This window comes from Felis catus, chromosome A1 (genome assembly GCF_018350175.1).
Source record: "Felis catus isolate Fca126 chromosome A1, F.catus_Fca126_mat1.0, whole genome shotgun sequence".
NCBI classification, from domain to species: Eukaryota; Metazoa; Chordata; class Mammalia; order Carnivora; family Felidae; genus Felis; species Felis catus.
The window spans coordinates 95801806-95827449 of record NC_058368.1 but is presented as its reverse complement, the minus strand read 5'-3'; the positions used below and the strand labels follow the sequence as shown (position 1 = coordinate 95827449).

Below are 25644 nucleotides of genomic sequence, written 5' to 3'. Positions count from 1 at the left end.
CTGCAGATTTTTTTTTGTTTTGAAACAGGCCTTTCAAGTCATAGAGCCAGTCCTGCCTGGGATCTGTGCTCCCTGGAGTTGGAGACCCACAGATTGCAATGTACTTGTTTCCACATGGGTTTTGGTGTAAGGAAAATCCAGGTTGCAAACCTAAGACATCCGAATCACAAGTGTTTGTTTAGCTCACCAATCCCTATGTCCTCTCAGTAAAGATGCCGCCTTCACTCGCTCACTCTCTTTTTTTTTTTCTGTCAAAGCATATTCAAAACTCCTAGGGGGACACTCTTTGCTAACGTTCCACATCCTGAACCAGTGTAACTGACAGATGGTGATGATCACATGTGTCAATCATACTTGGCAAGGGGGTCCACTCTATCACTGCATCGAAGAGTGGCTCACCTGCTCAAGGACGTGGTGTATATTTTCCCTCAGAGTAGATGTTACAACGTTGGGCTCCATAGTCAGAGGGGGGAGGGTGCAGTTCGACTCCACCCTATGGCCTGATGCACTGCTTACCCTCTAAAAGGTTCATTTTCTTGATCTATAAAATGGGACTAATAAGAAGCAATTTGCTAGGGGAAAGAGATGCTTATCAAGATGGAATTAGCATATTTGTCAGTGTTATCTATTATTATCATTCCCTCTCCAGGACTGCTGGTAACACAAATTCTTCAGAAAGCAAAATTCATTTCCCCAGCCCTAAATCTATGAAAACTCACCTTTCTGTTGAAAGACTCTTATTTCTTGGACAATGAAGCTAATGACACATTTAATCTCTCGCACCACTGCCTGCCCAACTCAGCCTTTGCCCAATACATTTTTTTGAAAATGGTCTATTCCCTCCAAGTAAATTCATCAGAACTATTTTCTCTTTCTAGTTCAACAAAGGTTAAATTAGAAGACAACTCAGTTGCTGATCTTTGGGAGATGGAATCTAAACAGAAGAGAACAAAACACAGGCCACTCTCCTGGCCTTTGCCATTATCCTGATGATAAATTATCCAGTGGTCTCTTGGAAATGCACCAATCATTCTCACTGGGCATTTCTTCCCTTTAGAAGTGCTGAGGTTTCACTACAGTCTAAGATCTTTAGAGCGAGGAATAAGTTTCATAGGCTGGTACCTTCAATGACTCTTCCTCAATTCAGTGCTATTCCCAACTATAACTTAAGCTGCATTTTGTCAAAAAACAAGAACAAAACTGTGGTCTTGGGCAACTTGGGCAATACCCAAGGACATTGCTGAGAGTTCTAGTCTGGCATAATACAGTAAACAATATAAATTTTAATGAATGAATGATAAATGATTTTTTTTCATTTTTTTCAACATTTATTCATTTTTCAGAGACAGAGACAGAGAGTGAGTGGGGAAAGGGGAAAGAGAGGAGGGAGATACAGAATCCAAAGCAGGCTCCAGGCTCCTAGCTGTCAGCACAGAGCCTGACACGGGGCTCAAACTCATGGACTGTGTGATCATGACCTGAGCAGAAGCCCGACATCCAACTAAGTGAGTCACACAGGTGCCCCTAAATGAATTTAAAAAGTAAAGAAAGAAAATACTCCTAGAAAAAAACATAGGTAATAATCTCTTTGATGTTGGCCAAAGAAACATTTTTCTACATCTGTCTCCTGAGGCAGGAGGGAAAAAAAGCAAAATTAAACTACTGGGACCATATCAAAATAAAAAAGCATTTGCACAGAGAAAGAAACCATCAACAAACAAAAAGGCAACCTACTAAGTGGGATGAAATATTTCCAAATGATATAGCTGAGGAAAGGCTAATATCCAAAATATATAAAGAACTTATACAACTCAACACCAAAAACAATCCAATTTAACAAAAAAATGGGCAGAGGACCTGAATAGACAATTTACAAAGAAGACATCCAGATGGCCAACAGACCCATGAAAAGATGCTCAGCATCACTAAACACCAGGGAAATGAAAATCAAAATCACAATAAGATTTCACCTTAAACCTGTCAGAATGACTAAAATCGAAATGACAAGAGATGGCAAGTGTAGTGAAGATATGAGGAAAAAGAAACCCTCATGTACTGTTGGTGGGAACGCAAGTTGGTATGGCCACTGTGGAAAACAGGATGAAGATTCTTCAAAAAATCAGAAATACGCTATGATCTAGGAATTCCACTACTGGGTTATGACCCAAAGATGAGAATACTAATTTAAAAAGATACACACACATCTTTAAAAAGATAAACACACATGTTTATTGCAGGGTTACTTACAATAACTAAGATATGGAAACAACCCAAGTATCGATCCACAAACAAATAGATAAGATGCGATACACACACACACACACACACACACACACACGGAATCCTGCTCAGCCTTGAAAAAGAAAGAGATCATGCCACTTGCAACAATATGGATGGAGCTAAAGAGTATTGTGCTAAGGTGAAATAAGTCAGTCAGATAAAGACAGATACCCTATGACTTGACTCATCCATGGAACTTAAGAAACAAAACAAAGGGGCAGCTGAGTGGCTCAGTCAGTTAAGTGTCCTACTCTCGACTTCAGCTCAGGTCATGATCTCACAGTTTGTGGGATCGAGCCCCCTGTTGGAGTCTGCACTGGCAATGCAGAGCCTGCTTGGACTTCTTTCTCTCTTCCCCTTTCTCTGCTCTTCCCCTGCTCATACACTGACTCTCTCTCTCTCTCAAAATAAATTAATTTTAAAAAAGAGAGAGAAAAAAAAGAGAGAGAAACTAACAAAGACTGTTAAACACAGAGAACAAACTGGTGGTTCCTAGAGGAGACGTAGGCAGATGGGTGAGATAAAGGGGATTAAGAGTACACTTAACATGATGAACAGTGAGTGATATAAAGAATTGTTGAACTGTTATACTGTATGCCTAAAACTAATGTAATACTTTACGTTAATTGTACGTCAGTAAGAAAGAAAAAAGCAAATTTAAAAAAGGAAAGAAGGATTTTTAAAAAATGAGGTCTCAACTACTCCATCCTCTGAAAATTCAAACCTCTTTAATAACTGATTTATGTTTTTTTGACTTTTCCATGTGTCACCCCAAATCACAGGCATGTATACACAAGGGAAGACCACTGGAACACATGATTCTGCCTAGGCTGCATCATTCTTACTGAACCTCTTCAAAAACACAAAGACAAGAAAAGACAGCTTTATAGTCTAATTAGTTGTGCTCTTAATGTAATAATTTTGAATTATGGTTCTGTAATGAAGTCAGGTGAGTGTCTGAGAAATTGCTGAATTTCTTCAAATGGAAAACACTACAATACATTCCCTATTAGCACATTCCCTCACTCCAACCAATTATACTCCGGGGAAAAACATGGGCACATATATCATAGCAAAGGGCACAGAATATGTACAGCGACTTTAGGTAAGAACAAAGGAAGATAAGGGGCACTTAGCAAAAATCTGCAATGCCACCTCAGTAGTTCACAGTACCGATAATGAACTGGCTATGAAAAATAGTCAGGAAGCAATTTACAACAAAATATCAAATATCTTTTTTTTATATATAATAACAAGTAATCCTTCTCTATCATATCACTTTTCTTGAGTGCTAAAAAGCTGTAAAAATTGGAGGAAGCAATCTATCAACCAATTAAATGATTTTTTCCCACTTTGTTGTAACTTTTAAAGATCTATAAAATGCCTTAAAAGTGATAGAAGACAAACCTTAAAAGAGCAAATATAGTAATTGAGCTGATCAGACAAATGTAGTAGCAGAGAGAATACAGTCAACTATAGGAGCTTAGTTTTTTGTTTTTTTTTTTTTTTCCTTTCTTCACAACACATAAGAGAGCAACACATAAAGCTGTAACATCCCACATTGTTCCTGGGTCTTAATTAATTAATTAATAGAAGGTTTTTTTCATTGGGAGGGCTCAATGCTTCCACTTTCCCACAATCATGTTACTTATCTAGGCTATTTTGGGGTGTGTGTGTGTGTGTGTGTGTGTGTGTGTGTGTGTGTTTTCCTTTATATTGGGTCACATAGCTAGTCTTATGCAGGTTTTAGAGAAATTATAATTCCTTATAAAAATATCTGGTCTTTACTAATTCCTTATTATTTTAATTTGGGTCAGTGGGCCACGGGCAATTAACTATTTTTGCAAGTGATTGAATATTTTTAAGATTCCATTTGGCATTTTGTGTCCCTTGAAAGAAAACTAAAATTGGACACAAAGCAGAAAAATAAAGGAATGGCATGCTTAATTATAAGCTTAAAAAAAAAAAGCAATTCAGGGGGAAAAAATCCACACAGGGTTTTTGCCTCTATCAGCTATGCAAATGTATACTGTGGCAGTTTTTAACTGGGTCATAACTAATGTGCATCAAAAAGGAAAAGAAAAGAAAGGAATAGAAAAGAAAAAACAAAAGTCAAACTTGGATTGGAACTCCAAACATTATCTAAAATACTCATTCCAGAACACAAATACTTTCATCTTAAGGGAAAAAAATCACCATTTTTTTTTCTAAATTAAGCAAACTTAAACCAAATACAAATTTCTATTCCATACCAAGCAAACAATTCATTCCCTTTTGTTCACTATGGAGATTTACACACTGCCTCAGTTTGGCATAATGTGACAGAAAGTGACTGTACTTGGAGAGAGTGTTTTTTTTTTTTTTTAATTTTTTAATGTTTATTTACCTTTGAGAGAAAGAGAGAAAGAGAAAGAGGGAGGGAGGAGGAGGGGCAGAGAGGGAGACACAGAATCTGAAGCAAGTTCCAGGCTCTGAGCTGTCAGCACAGAGCTCCGTGTGGGGCTTGAACCTACGAATGGTGAGATCATGACCTGAGCCAAATTCGGATGCTTAACTGACTGAGCCACCCAGGCAGTCACTTGGAGAGAGTGTTTTTTAAAGGGATAATTAAACTGAAATGAGTTTCTTAGAGTGGGCCTTCATCTGATACGGTCGCTGTCCTTATAAGAAGAGATATGGACACACACACAGGGCAAAGCCCATGTGAAGACACAGGGAGGAAAAATGATCATTTACAAGCCAAGGAGAGAATCTTCAGAGAAATCAACCCTGCCAATGCCTTGATCTCAGCCTCTACCCTTGGAGATTGTGAGAAATACTTTTTTGTTGCTTACCTCACTCAGTTTCCGGTACTTTGTCATGGGAGCCCTAGCAGACTAACACAGGCTCCTATCCTGACAATCTCCAGGGATGAGATGAGATAGAAATGAGTAATAAGCATTTGTTCTGTACAGAAGGACACAGACATAATGCTGAGAAAAGTTGCCCTTTGGCTTTTCTACACAGAGAAGCGTAGCACAAACCCTTTATGATTTACTGTGAGAGGAAGAAAATACAGCCATTCCTTTACTCCCAGCTGTTGAGACACAACCTAGTAGAACATCCCATCCCAAGGCTTTAGCCCTTTGCCTATCTTGTAAATCAAGTGCTGAGGCACTATCACCAATATGGAGCAAGTCTGTAAGAGTATACTGGAGAAAGTTTCTTGTCAAATGCCAATGCGGCGTCCCAAAGGGTTTTCAGGATGAAGATCAAAACTTCCCAGGGAACAGAAGAATGCATGCCATTTGACATGGATTAATTTCTTCATATTTGATTATAAAGGCTCTGAGATAACAGGTATTTTTTTTTTAAGTTCATTGATTTTATTTTTGACAGAGACAGGGAGTAAGAACAAGGGGCGGGTGGGAACAGAGAGAGAGGGAGAGAGAGAATCCTAGGCAGGCTCAGCACCGTCAGCACAAAGCCTGATGTGGGTGGGGCTCGAACTCACAAACCGGGAGATCATGGTCTGAACCGAAATCAAGAGTTGGATGTTTAGCTGACTGAGCTACCGAGGTGCCCCATAACCTGGTGTTTTTGAAGTACCATTTCCCTGAGTAGAGAGTTCTAACTCAAAAGCCTAATCTTTGCAGTAACCTTGAATATCAATACATTAAGAATTTAGGACAATATTCAGCTTAGAAGAGGTTACATGTAATCTTTGTTTCCTGCTTGGTAGTTAAAAGAAGTTCATAGTTTTATATAACTGTATCATGATATATTCTCAATGATGGCAAAAAGTGTTCTGTAGCTAATCAAAAATGTTTCAGCGGAGGTGCGTCTAAGCACTTGAGCAGTGAGGGATGTTGAGTGGCCGGCATGCAGGGGGATGTTGGAAAAAAGGAAACAAAGCATCAATAGGTACCAAAATATTTTTTTTCATGTACCACTGAAGACCTGTAGCTGGTCAGTTTATTGATTTTGTCAATACAGTTCTGTGATACTCAATATGGGCAGAAAAGAAATGAACTTTAAAAATGCCTTTGCTTGGCTAACAGAAAACCTGGAACCATTTATCTTGTGTCCACAAGACAGTGCGGTCAGTAGGACACAGGCAATACCTGCCACTTGAGAACTAAGAGCAACAAATGGGAAGGCTGAAATTGACAAGGCTGTAACTCACAAGTGTCCAAACCCTGCCCTCAGATACTGTTGGGCAGTTCCCACTGGGGCTCTAGCTGGGAAGTCAATTGAATTGCAGTTGCCTGAAAGGAGCTCTTGGTCTACTGGGAGCAACTATTCTCTGTTGAAATGTGGACAAGGAGTTTTAGCTGATAATCAGACACTCACAGTAACCATCTGGATAAAAACACAAGTGTTCTCTCTCCATTACAACCAGCCTCAGACCTAGGAACATATATAGAGAGGTAACTAAACTAATATGGCATCTTGAGCCTCCATTTTCAATGAGTGAGACAGCACAGAGCCTGCATGAGAGCCTCACTTACTATTCCAGTCAGCGATGGGAGACTTGCAAAGACAGCATGCTCAGTGTGTGAGAATGTGAGCCCTCTGACCCTTGTCACCCAAGAGAAAGGGAAGGACCTGTGTAAGAGATCATGATTACAAAATGAATTATTACGGAGAAAAGTCAATCCCAAATAACCATCTTGTTCAAAACATCTTCTATGGCTCTGTGGCCAGAAGTGGTCCCACAAAATGTCATAGGTATGGAAAGTCTTTAAAAAACAGAGGGGTGGGAGTGAACTCATCCTTCACTTAGGCCATCAGACAATATTAATGATAATCCACCATTTCCACATTTCTACGTTACAGGTGCCCTGGTAAATTATAATAAAGGTCAAAGAGATGATCTTGGAGTTGAAACCTGAATGAAAAACACAAATGAAATCACAAACCCAGATTTCTGTCCCTTTGCGCTACAGGAACCCTGGAAGAGAGGGTGATGGGTATGGACAGGTTTGGGGCAAGATAAATGTTACTCAGACATCTCATAAAAAGCAGGACATAATCAGAGGAAAGAAAGCAAAGTGATATCCTAGGAGACAAATTTGTATGGAGAAGAAATAGCCGAATGTCATTGGCAATTTAACCAGTGAATTTTCTCACAGCAAAACTTCCTCCAGTGCATGAAAAGAAAGAAACACAAGGAGATCACATCACTATTTGGGATTAACAAGGAAGGCAATGGAAGGCTATCCAAGATTTCTTACTATCAAGTGACCTGGTGAAAATAAAGCTTATGGAAGCTAATTGTTTTCCAGAATGAAACTGTATGCATATTAGCATAATATTCCTTAGTTCAAATCTTTTGATTTCTTTTTGTGATAATCTGTACACTCTACCATGTAAATCATCATTTTCTTTTTTTTAAATCATCATTTTCACATCTTGTTGTTGGCACAGTTGAGCCCACATCCTCAGAATCTTGAATCAGGATACGGCCACATACCCTTATAGTAGAAGACATGCTTTCTGCATGTACTTTATTTTGCCTGGTCTCCATGTTTACCCCATAATGAGCCAAATATACAGAACATCCTGAATAATTAGTTGTCATGATAAAACTGTCAATAGTGATACTCAGGTGGTGAATATCTGCTTTGGTGAATTACCTGTGGACAAAAAAAAAAATTATCCACTTACTACAAACACTATAGTTGATTAAACCCTCCCCCAAAATGGATTAGGGAGTCACACTTGGAAGTACTTTGCATGGAGCTAGAGATTGCATTTGGCAGTGTCTCTGAATTCAAAATGAAGAAGCATTTGACATCCTTAATGAAATTTTATGTTGTGGCTTCCAGTATTTAAAGTGCAGAAATTTTGTACCGGATTTCATTTTAAGAGAAAAGAAAGAGAAGGCAAACGGGGGGAGGAGGGAAGCAGTAAGCAAAAGATGTATTTTAAACTTATAGGAATTCACAGAACATCTCCAGAACAGATGATATGAGTTTGTTACTCTCCCAACCCACCCAAAAGCTATCATTTGTCAATAATACTTATGGTTATGGTGAATTCTCTCAATCACGACCACTTAGATATACTGGTGAAGCAAAACAAAGTATCCTAAGCCAAGTTATCTGAATGAAAGAATGTTTTTTCATTGAAAGATAACGCAAAAAAGAAAAAAAAAATAACCAGTATTTGCATCTTATTAAAGGCTGTATCGAGTTGGAAACTGACCCATAAAACTCTACTTTGATGACTTCATAATGAGTAATCATGGAAAGAAAAGTGGAAAGAAAAGAAAATTTAGGAAAACTATTTTTGAAATGGTTTCACAGAAAGTACAATTATTATTTCCTAATTGTATCCTTTTATCCTGGCATCTGAGTTTCCAATTTAAATGATCTCTACTTTCTTTGAATAACCACAGTGACTTTTTCAGTGACATGAACCTTATTATTATTTTTTGTCTCTGTCATACATGGCTAAAAGCATTTGGGGAAGAGGAATACATACTGAATCAAGTCAGTTTATTTCATCCAGTGTCTTATATATAGTCGCCTCTCATTGTTGATAATAAAAGATTACATGATGTTCAAATGAATTAGTTTTATCATCTAAAAATATTTATGTTTCACATAAAGTATTTCACTATAAAGTGTTTCAATAAAATATAAGCCTACATTTAGAAGTAATACCTTCAGAAATGCTACACAATTTTAAATTTCTTTCATATTTAGAATTTTGTTCCATCCTAAATTCAAGTTCATGTTTGCAAGTACTGTCATAGAGATAGGTAAGTAATTTCCAGGTTTTCTAATGAAGTTTCCAAGACTAAAGACATTGACTATTAGCAGTTTCAAGTTTATTTATATTTGAGAGAGAGAGAGAGAGAGAGAGAGAGAGAGAGAGAGAGAGAGACAACAGAGAGTGACCAGGTAAGGGTAAGAGAGAGAGGGAGAGACAATTTCAAGCAGACTCCACAGAACTAGCATGGAGCCCAATGTGGGGCTTGAACTCACGAACTGTGAGATCATGACCTGAGCAGAACCAAGAGTCAGACGCTAAACCCATTGAGCCACCCAGGCATCCCTACTACTAGCAGTTTTAAAAAGCCAACTAACACATGAAGAAACAATTTTTCTGAAATAGACCTTTACTTCTCTTTAGTCATATATGCATCAACTATATATATATATATATATATATATATATATATATGCATCAAATATGTGTGTGTGTGTATATATATATATATATATATATATATATAGTTATAAAAGAAACATCTGCCTTGGAATAGTAGAAATAAAAAATAAAATAAAAATAAAGCACTTTCAGAAATAAAGTTGACTTCTGTAAGTGCCATTCATTATGCAGAGGTATTTCAGCTATGGCTTGATGAGAGTTAATTGTTCGATACTATTTAGTACAAAGGCAGTGGAAGAAAAGGCATCTAATTGATGCATTAGGAGTCATTCCCAACTCCAGAAGTTGCAGGAGGCACTTTTAACAGCCATCATTTTCTTTATAGGGGATCTGCTCAGAACAAAATGAAATAGTCACTGTTTGTTCTATCACACATTTATTTAGCAAAAGCCATTATCACCCGTCCCAAGCTCACACCTTTACAGAGTAAGAGATATATAAAGCAACAAGGTTTTGAATAAGCAGCTCTTATTTCATTAAGTGCTCTTGGTTTTTGCCTTGAGACCTTCTCAATTTAGGATTTTCTTTCTCTGCGGTATACAAATGGCCCTTCTATATTCATTATTATGCATTGTTCACCTACAATGATGGAGAAATCAATGGATTCTTTCTTTTTTCCCTTTCCTGAATAATCTTCCTTTGGGGTTTCACCCTAATAATTAGTTTTGGGGGAAATGAATGAATAGAATTAGAGCACTGTGATTCTGTGGAGTAAAAATACGCCGAATTTCTACCATAAACATCTACCTCTATAATTTTATCCAACCGTTGAAAAAACAATCCCGGGTCTGGAATCTAGTATTTCATCTTACATTTCTTTCCTTTTTTTTTTTTTTTTCCGTGCCCCTCCTTTTAAGCCTTGGGGGGAAAATGGGAATGTATTCTGAAGAAAAATTTCTTTTTCATTGCTAAGAATGGCAAATAGAAAATGACAGTCTGTTAAATGAGAACAAAACTCTTATCAAGGTTAATTGTATTTTTAAGTAATGCGCAAAAAGCAGCTTGCCCTAAAGGAGGTATTTTTTCTCTAACAGTAATAACAAACAAAATAACTGTGTGTATAAAATCTGCCCTTGGAAAAGAGGACTGGACCCTAGTCAAAGTGCTCTGATGCCCCAGATTCTAGAATGTTCTGAGGTAAAATTTAAGAGTAGAATACGAAATCAGAGCTCCTTTTTCTGTATCATTTGCTCCCCCTAACCTACCCATCTAAAGCTTGTGAAAATAAGCACAGAGTTTATGAAAAAAATCAAAGTCTCTGCCATACAGTTCAAACTCTGGTCCAGCCAGAAATTGAGGAAGTTGAATAATCTCTCCTAATCTCAGGTTCCTCTTCTAGAAAAGCAGTTATATGGAAGGACTTTATAAGAATTTATTATAGTACAAAGACTTTAAATATTGACCTAATTAAAAAAAACCAGAAAAATAAATTATAATGCATATATATATCCAGACATGTTCAATCCTAAATATTCCTACAAATTACAAAAATCTTATTGGCCAACCCCATTCAATGATCCTTTCTTTATTAATTTATTCATTCATTTGAGAAATATTGACTATCCAATTTGTACCAGATTACATGATACAGTCACAAAAATAAACTAATTCCTGTCCTTCCTTGAACTTCCAGCTTAACAGAGAAGGCAGATAGTAATTAATTACCGAAAAACTGGGGGCACCTGGGTGGCTCAGTCCATTAAGCATCTAACTCTTGGTTTTGGCTCAGGTCATGATCTCATGGTCTGTAAGTTCCAGGCCCACATAGGGCTCTAGGCTAACAGCGCAGAGCCTGCTTGGGAGTCTCCCTCTCTCCCTCTCTCTGTGCCCCTCCCCTGTGAGCTCTCTGTCTCTCTCAAAATAAGTAAATACATTTAAACAAATTAGATGAATATTATGATAGGGCAAAATGTTTCCCTGGGGATACATATTGACAATGATAGCATTCATTGAGTATGGTATCTTCCACTAATAGTCAATAATGAAATACTCATCTATTCTGATAAACCTTTATGGAAAATTAGGGAAATTCATATAACAAATAATAGCCGCATAGCTTTTCCTCCCCACATATACCTAATGTCTCTGACAATTGCCATGGAAAATATTCAAAACCAACCTGAAATCTCACTTTATTCATGTTTTAGCCACCTCTGCAATATAATTTACTCAACTATACATTAAAGAGAGAAGTTCAACAGTGTGTCCTTCTAAGGGAAACAAGATGATGTTTGGTTAAAAAAAAAAAAATCCAGAATCTGTAATGTTAACCTTTACCTTAACCTTTAACCTTAGTACTTAAGCTTAATTTCCAGAATGCTTTCCTCATTTAGAGGATTTGTTTTGCTTTTTTTTTTCCAGTTATTTTATTTTACCAAGAGTACTGTTATAAATGGCAAAGAAAATGCATTAAGTTGTTCAATTACTTTTTCGCCCAACTTTGTCATAGTTTACCCAAATATAAGTTGTTTTTGCATTCGCTATAAATACCTTTTTATGCCTCACTCATCTCTGTTGTTTACATTGTCTCTTAAGATCTATGGCCTCAAAATAATTCAAATCGATGACCCCTCAAAACATGTAGAGGAAGGACATAGCTATCACATTCTCAAGGGAGCAAGAACTGTGTAACAACCAACTAAGCTTTGACATTCAAAAATATCCCTTACTTTTATCTTACACCTAAAAAATGGAAGTCTGGATGCATCCAGGCTCATATGTTGTTACTGTCCTCATTGTTTTCTCTTTTCTCCTTTATCTGCTGAATGTTACACACGACAGGATGGTAATGTGAAGTCGGTAGGAAGAATTGGTCATAGAAATCCCAACTGAAGAAGTGCTCATGTGTCTAAACTTAGTTGCAAAATAAATGCAGAGGAAGGGATGAAAAGATACATGCACGAGGCATTGTGCTGTGATTAAATTGGTGCCTTGCTAGACACACCTATTTTGGTTTGTAGAAAGGTGCACCTTGAAAAAGCAGTTGCAGAGGGGCGCCTGGGTGGCTCAGGTGGTTAAGCGTCCCACTTTGGCTCAGGTCATGATCTTGCAGTCTGGGGGTTCAAGCCCTGCATCGGGCTGAGTGCGCTGACAGCTCAGAGCCTGGAGCCTGTTTCTGATTCTGTGTCTCCCTCTCTTTCTGCCCCTCCCCCGCTCACACTCCATCTCTCTGTCTCTCTCTCAAAAATAAGTAACCATTAAAAAAAACAGTTGCAGAAATGCTTCCATAAGGTTTTGCATTCTTTCTTGATCTTACCAGCTTTCTTACACATAAAAGTACAAGGGAGGAGCAGGAGGGTAGGCAATTTATTATTTTTCTAAAAGATGCAGCAACAGAAAGAAAAAAAAATCCTTCCAGGTAAAACCTGAGAGTTAACCTGGTTTCCTTTTAGTCGTGTTCCATCCTTGCCTTTATGCGGACAACAGGTTTGCAAATGATTCCAATTTTTAGCCAGAATTTAAATCACAAGTAGTCCATTCACTGAGAAAAGAAACATAAAGGTACAGGAGAATGAACTACCCAACTTTTGCTGGAAGAAACTATTCCTTCGGAAACTAAATTGAATTACTGGTGCATTCTCAACTAGGATTACATAAAATTGTGCATGGGAAGGGTCCAATTCTTGCCAAGACAAAGATGACCTTTGAAATGCATCGTTTCTTTTGTCTACAAAGTAGAATTTGCTTAACGTTATTAAGAGAAAAAGAATTTTTATATGTGAATTATTTATCTTTATAGAAGAGTACTGAACAATTATCAGTAACTTCCACTCAACCATTGTTGCCGATCTCCAAAGGGCAGAGCACTGACCTCATCATTAAAATGCAAAGATAATATGGACAACCTCAAGGAGTTTTTGGGTTAGTAGCAGAGCTTAAAGGACTACCAAGCTATCAAATTCATGAAGAATGTGCACATGAAAATGCATACTTCACAATGGGCAGTTTTAAGTAAGACTTGTCGTTCATTTGGAAGACAGATAGTCAACAATAGTGACGGCAATGATTTTGTAACACTGAATATTCCGTGTGTCTTGGGTAGTGTTGGCTAGGAACTGGCCTCCCAGAACAAAACAGGATAGCTGACTTGGGGGTTTGATTAGGCTGATGGAAGCACGTAGACAGGGAGGCAGCCCAGTGGGTAGGCTAGGGGGACAAGGTATCAGAAGTCCCCTGGGAAAGACTTCTGAAGATTCTTCAGGAGTAAGTGACAATAATACAGTTTGAACTGACTTAGCCAGTTCTGTTGTAATTTACTGAAGACGTATCTATCGGCTTGCATAACTGAAAACTGCAGGCAAGACCAGACTCTCATGAATCGATTTCCCACTTTCCTCCAGGCTCCACACTCCTTTGGGTTAGCTTCTTTTACGGGCAAGCTCAGGGCAGTGGCAGCAACGGACTGTCACATCTCTGAATTTATCATCTATCAGTTTAATAATCCAAAAGAGAAACTTCTTTCTCTAAGTCATCTGGCAATTAAAAATTGGTAAGTCAGAGCACTAGCTGTGACATTCCCCTCTCAGAACCAATCTGTGTGTATCCATTAGGAATTACATTGAGCTGCTATAATGACAATGATTAAAATAATTCTGAAGTTTATTTCTCCCTCACATAAAAGATCAAAGACATGTAGTCTAGGATCAGTATGCAAACTCTCCAAGGATTGGAGAGGGTGACACCAAACTGTCACTATTTGTATCTGACAAAAATTATCTGACTAGAAAACTCAACCTACTCTACAGAGAAATCTTTGTTAGTAATATAATTGGCAAGATTGCTAAATATAAAAGCACTATATAGCCATCAATTGGCTCCTATACAGAGCTGCATGGAGTGATAAAATCTTATTAAATGAAACATAAAATCTTATTACATTTATCATTTTTCTCTAGCAAGAGACATATAAGGCACTAAACAAAATATAAGTGATTTGACTAGTATGAATAGAAAAATTACAAAATTTTTACCTAAGTATGTTTAAACATTAAGAAGATATAGGTGTTCAGGGTGCCTGGGTGGTCCCGTCTGTTGGGCGTGTGACTTCAGCATCATAGTCTCATGGTCCCTGAGTTCGAGCCCCACGGTGGGCTCTGTATTGACACCTCAGAACCTAGAGAGTACTTTGGATTCTGTGTCTCCCTCCCTCTTCCCTCTCTCTGTCACTCACACTCTGTCTTTCAAAAGTGAAAAAATGTTAAAATTTTTTTTTAATTATTTTTAACGTTTATTTATTTATTTATTTATTTATTTTTAATTTTTTTTTTCAACGTTTATTTATTTTTGGGACAGAGAGAGACAGAGCATGAACGGGTTAGGGGCAGAGAGAGAGGGAGACACAGAATCGGAAACAGGCTCCAGGCTCTGAGCCATCAGCCCAGAGCCTGACGCGGGGCTCGAACTCCCGGACCGCGAGATCGTGACCTGGCTGAAGTCGGACGCTTAACCGCCCCAACGTTTATTTATTTTTGAGACAGAGAGAGACAGAGCATGAATGGGGGGGGGAGGGTCAGAGAGAGAGGGAGACACAGAATCGGAAGCAGGCTCCAGGCTCCGAGCTGTTAGCACAGAGCCCGACGCGGGTCTCGAACCCGTGAACCACAAGACCATGACCTGAGCCGAAGTCGGACACTTAGCCGACTGAGCCACCCAGGCGCCCCTAAAAAAGAAAAAAAATTTAAAAGAAGATTCAGACGTTCACGGATAAAAAGATTCAATACATAAAGGTGTCACTATGGTCCAAATTAACCTAACTTAAATGGAGTTCCAATCAAAATCCCCAACAGGGATTTTTTTTTTCCAAGAAATTAAAAAAAAAAAAATGTGTATATAGGAAAGCAAAGAGACCGGAATTTTTTTTCAAGGAATCAGTCGAGAAAATGTATATGGAAAAGCTAACAGGCAAGAATAGGTAAATCACCAACTATGTGTCTTTTAGATATGAGGCTGTCATGAAACTAAAGTGAGTAAGAAATACGGTTGTTGGCATAGAGATAGGGAAGTTGACCAATGAAACAGAAAATAGACACAGGTAAATCTATTTTAAAAATGTACAATGAAAATCATGGGCAAAAGAGACAGACTACTCAATAAAATATACTAGGTAAAATGGTCATTCATAGAGAAAATATTAAATTGTTTTTTAGTGCGTAAGATAAGGATACAAGAATTCATCCTAAATAAATAATAGGTCTGAGTATATGGTTAAAAAAACTCGAAAAGTTTTAGAAGGGAATGTCTTTATGGCATTAATATTGGGAAGTGTTTCTAAAAAAAGACTTAAAGATGAGAGGACAGGGATATACGCTGATAAATTAGATGCTACATCAAATTTTAATTCTTCTGTGCATGGAAAAGCACTGAGACAATGTTGAACCTCAGTCAGTCACTAGAAGGGTGTTTGCGAGTTGAGTAAATGCCAACGGATTATGACCTAAAACATATAAAGAACTGTATAAAATCTGAAAGAAAATGACAAATTATTCAACAGAAAAACCAACAACAGATATAAATGGTCATTCCGCAGAATAAGAATAGACATACAAAAAAAATTAGCACCAGTTTTCCAAGAAATACCGATTCACAGCATAATAAAATGCAATTTTGTGCCCAACACATTTTGAAATCCATTAGAAACCGAACAGTAAGAAATGCACATAAATGAGGAACCTCTTACACACACTAGTAGAGTGCAAATTGCTGGGGTCAAGGCGGAGGATTATCTGGAAGCATAATGAAAAGTGGAAGATGATTTAGCAATTTAATCCTATGTACACATTCTAGATAAATCCCTACATAACATAGGCCAAAGTGTTATATGAACTCATGCATACCCAAAGTGTTTGTAACAGCAAAGAAAGAGAAGAAGAAATAACATCAACTTTTATGGACAGAAGGATTTATATATATTATAGTATATTCATATATTTTACCACAGTGCAAATTAATAGACTCGATCTGTGTGTTTCCACATAGATCTTTCTTAAATAACTTGATATGTAGTGATAAAGCAAACGACAGGATATATGATATTATACCACACACACACACAATTTTATTATAGTCTAATAGTACTCTATTTATTAAGAACATACATAAATTTGGCAGAATTACAAGGCTAAGGGAATGATGGACCGTAAGTGAGGACAGCATTTATGTCTCGGTAGAAGGAAGAGAAAGGAGTCGGGAAACAATATTTAGGACATTTCAGCCCATATTTGCAATATCTTCTATACCCTTTTATCTGCATGGTTGCTACTAGGTATTCGATTCATCATTGGGAATACACTTTTATATCTGATATATTTTCATAGATTTAGAAAGGTATCATGAACCAGTTGCTGATTTTCTGAAGAAAATTAAGAAAGAGGTATGTAGGGGTACCTGGGTGGCTCAGTCGGTTGAGCGTCCGACTTCGGCTCAGGTCATGATCTCACAGTCCCTGAGTTCGAGCCCCGCATCAGGCTCTGTGCTGACAGCTCAGAGACTGGAGCCTGCTTCCGATTCTGTGTCTCCCTCTCTCTCTGTCCCTCCCGCACTTGCACTCTGTCTCTGTCTCTCAAAAATGAATAAACGTTAAGAAAATTTTGGGAGGTGGGGGGGGCGCCTGGGTGTCTCAGTCAATTGAGCGACCGACTTCAGCTCAGGTCATGATCTCACTGTGAGTTCGAGCCCCGCATCAGGCTCTGTGCTGAGAGCTCAGAGCCTGGAGCCTGCTTCTGATTCTGTGTCTCCCTCTCTCTCTGTCCTGCCCCCACTCCTGCTGTGTCTCTCTGTGTCTCAGAAATATACATTAAAAATTTTTTTTAATTTTTTTTAAAAGAATGAGGTATGTAAGTAGACAAAGCAAAATGTAGAGACAGAGGTCTAAATCAGAGGTCTTCAAACTCTAAATCAGAGGTCTTCAGGGGCGCCTGGGTGGCGCAGTCGGTTAAGCGTCCGACTTCAGCCAGGTCACGATCTCGCAGTCCGGGAGTTCGAGCCCCGCGTCAGGCTCAGGGCTGATGGCTCAGAGCCTGGAGCCTGTTTCCGATTCTGTGTCTCCCTCTCTCTCTCTGCCCCTCCCCCGTTCATGCTCTGTCTCTCTCTGTCCCAAAAATAAATAAACGTTGAAAAAAAAAAATAAAATAAAAATAAATAAAATAAATAAATAAATCAGAGGTCTTCAAACTCTAAATCAGAGGTCTTCAAACTCTCAGGCCAAATCCAGCCCACGACCTGTTTTGTTTTGTTTTTTAATAAAGTTTTGCTGGAACACAACCATACTTATTGGTTTATTTGTTGTCTAAGGCTGCTTCTGTGCTACAACAGAAAAGCTGAGTATTTGTGAAAGAGATTATATGACCACCAAAGCCTAACGTGGCCCTTTAGAGGGAAAGAAGTGTGGCACTTCACAGGGAAAGTTTGCTACTGCTCCAAATGGTTGGTGAATACATTTTAGAGGGCTCCTGGGTGGCTTAGTTGGTTCAATTTCTGATTCTTTTTTTTTAGCTCAGGTCATGATCTCAAGGTCATGAGATGGAAGCCCACGTCTGGCTCAGCACTGAATGTGGGATCTGCTTGGGATTCTCTCTCTCCCTCCCTCCTCTCTCTCTCTCTCTCTCTCTCTCTCTCTCTCTCTCTCTCTCTGCTCTTCCCCCACTCACTCACTCTCTCTCAAATATAAACATTTTATATTCCTTTTTTATTTTTTTGTTTATTTTTTTTGAGAGAGAGAGAGTGCCAGCAGGGGAGGGGCAGAGAGAGAGGGAGACACAGAATCCAAAGCAGGTTCCAGGCTCCCTGACAGAGCCTGAAGCAGGGCTCAAACTTGTTAAGCATGAGATCGTGACCTGAGACAAAGTCTGACGCTCAACCGACTGAGCCAGCCAGGTGCCCCAATAAACACTTAAAAAAATAGTAATAATAATAAGACATTTTGGTTTACTGTATACCTATTTAACTTAGGCAGTTCAAATATGTCATCTCAATCATCACTATTTGAGAGAATATTATCTCCTTATCACAGGTGAAGTAATGCCATTTAGAGAATTTAAGTAAATAGCTCAATCTTTCCAAATATTAAGAGACAAAAATAGGTTTCTCTGCCTCAAAGTCACATACTGATTTCAACCCTGCAGAAAATGCAGAAATTGATTACAGAGCGCTTGGTTTTTCAGACTACACTTTTTAAATCTGTTCAAGTAGAGGGTGTTGGATCGATGAGTGGAAAAGAATAAGAAGATGCAATTTATACAGCATCTAAAGTTATAAAGAACCACACATTTTGCCCCCAGTGGTTAGGGGTAAAAAGTTTCCTCAGAAAGGAAATTACACAAACACATCCACGTTCCACCTTTTTGCCATTTCTTATACTAGAACACTGTGTTAACTCAAAAAACCAATTGCGGGACACTAAGAACTAGGTAACTCTGTTGAAGATCTGTTTCACAGAAATCACTGACAAAATGTCTGAAAATCACTGACATACATCGAGATTTTTTAACGTTTAGTTATTTGCGTGAGAGAGAGAACACGCGCAAGCAAGCTGGGGAGGGCAGAGATACAAGGAGAGAGAGAATCCCAAGCAGGTTCCCCGTTGTCAGAGCAGAGGCCGATGCGGGGCTCAAACTCACGAACTGTGAGATCATGACCTCAGCCAGAATCAAGAGTCAGATGCTTAACAAACTGAGCCACCCAGTTACCCATAAATTGAGATTTTTATAATGAAGTTAAGAGATTATACATATATATTATACATATGTATATTATATATGTATAATATATATGTATATATGTATATATATGTACATATATATGTATATATGTATATATATGTACATATATATGTATATATATGTATACTCTCTTAACTTCATTATAAATATAATCTCTTAAACTTCATAATCTCTTAAATTTCATTATAAATATATAAATTCATTATAAATATATAAATTCATTATAAATATAAATACATAAATTCATTATAAATATATAAACTTCATATATATATATATTTATATATATATATATCCCTAATAGACTAGAAATGGCTTGAGGATTGCTACTATGTATATATTCAATACAAATACAATTCCAAGGAATTAATTAATCATATTTAATCAGAGCTGTTCAACCAGTACTTTGAAAAGCACTATGCTTACTACTAAGAGTCTTATCCTAGCTCAGAGGAAGTAGAAAGACAGACTTAGCAAAATCATGGGGGCCTCAAGAAAACATACCAACCGCTCAGAGACTATCTAAAGGGCCAGCCAAGAGGAAGGTATAAAGGAAAGCACAAGAATGATGCAGGCTAGTGATGAGCTCAGTTTAACTATGGGCCTTCACACCTGAAAGCATTGGGATAGGTATACGAAGTTGGTGGGGCGGGGGGGGGCAGGGGGGCCACAAAGGGAAGGAATACATGAAATCTTGGAGATAGAGGAATTTGAAGTGATAATACTGCTCAGGCTGAAGTAAATTTGTCTATGCTCTCATATTTGTATTATATTTCCATTTGGCCTGTGTATTTCTAAACAGAGACCGATCCTCATCACAGGCAAGAAGATAGAAGACACATAAAGTCTCAAAATGAGTCAGATGCTTGAGGCCACCCAAGCTCTTGCTGCTGTATCATAAGAGGGATGGGATTTGAGAGAATCCCAGATTGCACTGTAGGAGAAAATCCCTCAGCATCTTTGTACGGTGCCCTACAATGAAGACCTTTCTCATGCAAAGCCTCTCCTTCCTGCTGTTGTTGAAGAGCACAGAATCAGGGTCAATTATTCCTGACATTACTATCTTTGACACACAGGTTCTGGAAAAACACCAAATTAGCAGACATTACAATTCCTGCAACATGGTTGGTACTCCATTCTTTCTTGGGTATGTACGAGAAAACACGTACTTAAGTTTAGCCCCCAAAACAATTCCTTTAGATGGGCCTTTAGTGAAGAATGTGTGGGAAAACAAAATCTAATTCGGCCAAAGTGATTCCTAAAGATGTTGGCTTTGGACACCCTAGGGAGTTCTATGGTGATGTCCAGACTTTTAGTCATTAAGTACAGTGTGACTTATGCTTCTGGGACATTAAGATATTGAGCTATTACAATTTATTACACAATTTCTTTGATTTCAAAAAAACTCTACATAAAGAAAAGGTCACAGAGCAATCAGTAGCTATATGACCTTCAAATAGTCAATTTACTTGATTGGGCATTGGTTTCTTAATCTGGAAAATGAAGGGATTATAGATGATCTACATTTGCAATATTTTGTTTCTATGAATGGAATAAACTTGTTAATAATGCAAATAGAGCTCAGTACAATTACAAAAAAAGTGTAAAACTTCCGTAATGTAAAATCACCTCAGCCTAGTCCCTCAGGGGGAACTATTGGTTTGTCATTTAATTGCAGTGGCACACAGGGTACACATATTTCAAAGTCTGATTCCGAAGGGCTTTGGGGCAATGTTATGCTAATGTGTGCTCCAGGCATCAAAACCCTTCAAGGGATTATCTTAGAGAAATAGGAGATTTAAATAAAATGTAGAAATAACATTACTTGAAGTGGAAAAGGACTAGGATGTGGGGAAAAAAATACCTTAGGTAGAATTAATTTAACTGTGGGCAAAATCTGCACAAGAGGATAAGAGAAGAGGGCGTAGTGTGGCCCATGACAAAGAATTAATTCTCGTGAATGGTGAAAGAGTTGGCCAAGTACATTTGAATGTACTCTTTCCAAGAGAAAAGGGGTGAAATAAAATTCCAATAAGCATAAGCATTAAAGACTTACTTTTAAAGTATTTTTTAAATATTTATTTTTGAGAGAGCGCCTCCCCTGCTGGAGGAGAGGAGGGGGGCAGAGGATCTGAAGCAGACTCCAAGCTCACAGCAGGAAACCTGATGCAGGGCTCAAACTCACAAACCAGGAGATCATGATCTGAGCCGAAGTCAGAAGCTCAACCAACTGAGCCCCCCAGACGCCCCGAGCATTAAAGATTTATTACATAAAACTACGTTTATTCATAAAACCAACATGCTTTGTATTATGAATTTTGACATATACTTTATCCGGACTATGATTACTAATTTAATAGCTAAATTCACTTTTAAATGTTTTCATGTTATTCCAACCATCTCTAAGAGTCACCTCATTTAAGTTTCCGAAACAAAATTTTGTGAATGCAGAAATCATCCCGTTATTATGAACGTCCACCTTGGTGGACCAACAGCCTAATTCTGAAGATGCCTCACTCTAGGCATCTGAGTGCCCTGAGATTGTAGCCCAAGACCTGCCGAGCAAGCCAGAGAACTGGCTGCTGCTATACATCCTTTAAAAGTGAAAGAGCACATCCAGCCAAAATAGGTATTTCTTCCCAGGCATCAAAGAGACTTTTTCCAAAATGACTTGCTTGCACAAGGCAGTCTTTGAAACTTTAAAAAAAAAAAAAAAAAAAAAAAAAAAAAAAAAAACACACACACACACACACAACAAATCTGCATTAGCCGTGGACCTTATGCAAATTCTACATTCTTCCTGAATTTCCACTGTTTCATTCTGTCAGATAAATGCTGCTTTGTGCCCTGATTCACTTTCTACCCTTGCAGCCTGTCCTCCCAGGATCCAGACCTCCTCTGGGCTATATCCACAGGACCCATTGCCTTCAGACTCTGGCTGGGCACCGCAAAAGGGAAGCTGGTGTACAAGAGGAGAGACTCACGAAGCCAGTGATGTCAGCATCTCTAATTCCCTAATGTCCACTCATCGAGGGCAGCTACGTTACCCAAAATGCTCTTTCTGACACGGCTTTCTCCCTGTTCTGGCAGCTGCTTATTTCCTTCATGCCCTCAGATCAAAGGGAGGTAAGCATTTCCTCTGCTATCTTCAGATCCCAATCGCTGCACCAAATGCAGTTTCCCCATCCCCATAACTGTACAAATACTTCCTCTGTAAAGAAACCCTCTTGAATTTGCCCAGTGTGTGAGAGCCACTGTTTCCTGGTCCTGCACCTCATCTGAAAAGGAGATAGTATCAATAACCATCTCCTAAGGTTGTTAGGAGGATGCCACAACAAAGTACCGGTGATACAGTCTTCAGTTAGTGGCCTTTGATCTCTAGAGAATCAACCATAAGATGAAATTAGACTGAAGTGTTAATGCTTTCTTTGGAGAGGGGTCGTCTCAAGCCACAAAAAGGGGTGGGGGGGGGGGGAAATGGTCCGGAAAAGATGGGAAGTGACTGAGAGATGACGCGTTACCTCACTGGCCGTTTCGTGACAAGGTACAAAGACACAGAGTCAATATTTGGCAGGTCACCCAGTCACACACACAAAAAGTCTCCTCACAGGATATATGGAAGAACTGTATCTTGAGCCATCTGATAGAAGATGGAAAGAATGCATTTTCTCTCTCATCTTCCATTAGTCAACTTGGTCTCAGATAGTATTTAAGTCCCCAGGACTTCAGTTCATACCATCAGCCGCACTAGTGGCTGCTTGGGAAGCAAAATTTCAGGCCCTCTGGTGTGGCTTTCATCCACATCCAGAAAGAGCAAATCAGGAGTTATCACGTCATTGGAGATAGCAGTTGAATCAAAACAAAAAAAAAAAAAGATGAGTCACTGAAAATCTGCGAAGGTACAGAAGATCTACCTGGTTCTTGGATAAGGCCATCATTATCATCATCATCATCATCATCACTATCCATATCTTAGATGCTAATCCTTGCCTTTCTGCCATGCTGCCTTCCTTAGATGGCCTCATGTCACAGCCCTTACTATACAGGTGAACCTAGAAAAGACAGCATACCATGTGATCCCACACAAGTAATGGCTAAGCGGAGAGAGAAGGTAGGAAGAGGCATGACTTGGGGCATCTGAGCAGAATTCTGTCTCCTATGGATTTTGAACTAGAACAGGGGAAGAGTGACTTAAAAAAATGATGGTAGATACCTGGGAAGTTACAAAAGAAATGAACAGGGACTAACTGAACTGAAAGTCAGATGAAAAGCTGAGACATTGAGACAGCGCTCTGAGAAATGGTAGGGATGCTGGTCCACACTCTATGTCACACACAAGGTACAATCTACCCTTATGCAGAAGCAGAGAGGTCACAAGTATCCATACAGAGCTGCTTTGCAAAACGTAACAAGTGAAGCAAATTTTTAGTGAGAAGCAGAGACAAAAGGCCACCAGCTCTGCAAGGAAAGGAGAAGGTAGGCTTGCATCCATCTGTTCTGTGTTACCCAACTGTGTTCTGTCTTCTATGCTTGGATTTTTGGAAGACCTCATGGTATCCCATGTAAGAGTCAAGACGTTTTTAGATTTTTAAGTGACAGACTCTACACAAATACACTTAAACAAAAATGAACAAAAGTAACCTATTGACTCATAAGCTTTGAATGTCTATAGAGTATTTGTCCTCAGGTATGGAATGATCCAGGAATTCAATGATATAATTAGGAAATATATATATATATATATATATATATATATATATATATATATATATATATGTATATATCCACCCCCCCCCCACCTTGGCTCTCCTCTCTCCTGCTAGATTTCATTCCCCGCTGTATTTCTCTGCAGTGTGGCAGCAATGATAATCCTTTATGACCTTCATTGATACTGATCCCTTGAAGAATAACCTTAAATTTCAACAACGTCCACAACAATCCCTCAAAGAATTCTGACTGGCCTGTTTTTGAATCACTTTGCCACGCTGGATTCCATTCATGATTCTAGAGGCCTGGAATACTCTGAGCTGCCTAGTGTAATTGTCAAACACATTAGTACAAAAAAAATGAAGCTATGTGATGGTCAGCCCCATCGTATAAGGAATGGAAAGCTCTAAAACAATTGAAAGATGCTCAACAAACCAAGAAGGTTACAGATTCCCACCACATTCCTCTCTTCTGTTTGGGGGAATCAAATTATCCCAGATCAAGGGATCTTGCCCTTTTTTGTAGCCCCTAACATCTTCAGTCCTGAGAAGCAAACCAACAAACACAAAAGTGAGAAACAAGACATTTCTGAGCATCGAGTAATTTCCAAGTCCACTGCAGGATTTGACAGATACGTTAATAAGCAGATACAAGATTGAAATACGATGCGGGAAGTATGAGGGTAAGGCACATAGGAGATACAGAAACATTACCCAGGACATTGAGGTTTCCACTAATTCCTTTAGTGAACTTGCTTTCAGATGTATGCCATCAATGCCAACTAACACTACAGGTTTTTTAGGATTACATTTTGAGAAGAACCACAACAAACGTGGATGAGCCCATGATGAGACCCACGATATGCATTAATTCCCCAGGAAGATGGTGGATGTTGACAAGAGATAAATATTTGGGAGAAGAGAAAGGTGAGGGAAAGTTTTGGGGACACCTCCTTGATCTTTGCCAGCAGGCCAGATACCCCTGAGATCCGTCCTTATTTCTGTTAAGCAGCATCCTCTTAACAACCAAGGCAGAGATTGAGCAAATGTGAGAGAGATCATGGTATATTTCCATTACCTTGACTGCAGTCTCTCATGGCAGTAGCTGTTTTTATGGACTGTGCTCCCTCAGGCTCTCTGGATTTTTCTGGAAAACAGAAAGACAAATAGGTTCTTTTCTGCATAGTCTTAAGTCTTCCTTCTTCTCCGCTGCTGTTAGCTCTTTGTTGTTTGTTGTTGTTTGTGTAATGTTTATTTGTTTTTGAGAGAGAGGGAGAGAGGGAGAGAGTGGGAGCAGGGGAGGGGCAGAGCTGGAGGGAGACACAGAATCTGAAGCAGGCTCCAAGCTCTGAGCTGTCAGCACAGAGCCTGACACAAGGCTCAAACCCATGAACCGTGAGATCATGACCTGAGCCAAAGTCAGACGCCCAACCGACTGAGCCGCCCAGGTGCTCCTAGCTTTTGGCCCTTTGTATCTTCAGCTTCCCAAGTCAACTTTGCCAAAGGATATTTAAATTCTTTTAAAAATTCGGTGACACAAATCAGAATTTTAACTCTCCTGTCTATTACGAATGTATACTGAAATTGCTTAATAAGCCTGATGTTGGAGGCAGTAACAACTCTTTCTACGTTCATAAGTTTAACATAATATGGCTAATTTCATAATAGATAGTTTTATGGGCATTTTGCAGGCACATGATAGACATCAGTAAAACCTAGTTTCCTCCTGTTCTTGAGAATTATTTAACTTACAGTGTACATGTGAATCTGGGAGTGTGCCT

General features: G+C 38.7%; 1 long non-coding RNA gene across 1 annotated transcript in view; it reads right to left on the bottom strand.

Moving 5' to 3' along the window:
* Window positions 1-7590: 7590 nt before the first annotated feature.
* LOC123385477 overlaps window positions 7591-25644 on the bottom strand; it is a 412382-nt gene continuing 394328 nt past the window's right edge. Inside the window, exons 3-4 of the long non-coding RNA XR_006598062.1 lie at window positions 24942-25010; window positions 7591-7898 (exon numbers count right to left, since the gene is read on the bottom strand). This is a non-coding gene — a long non-coding RNA (uncharacterized LOC123385477). The remainder of the gene's footprint in view (window positions 7899-24941; window positions 25011-25644) is intronic.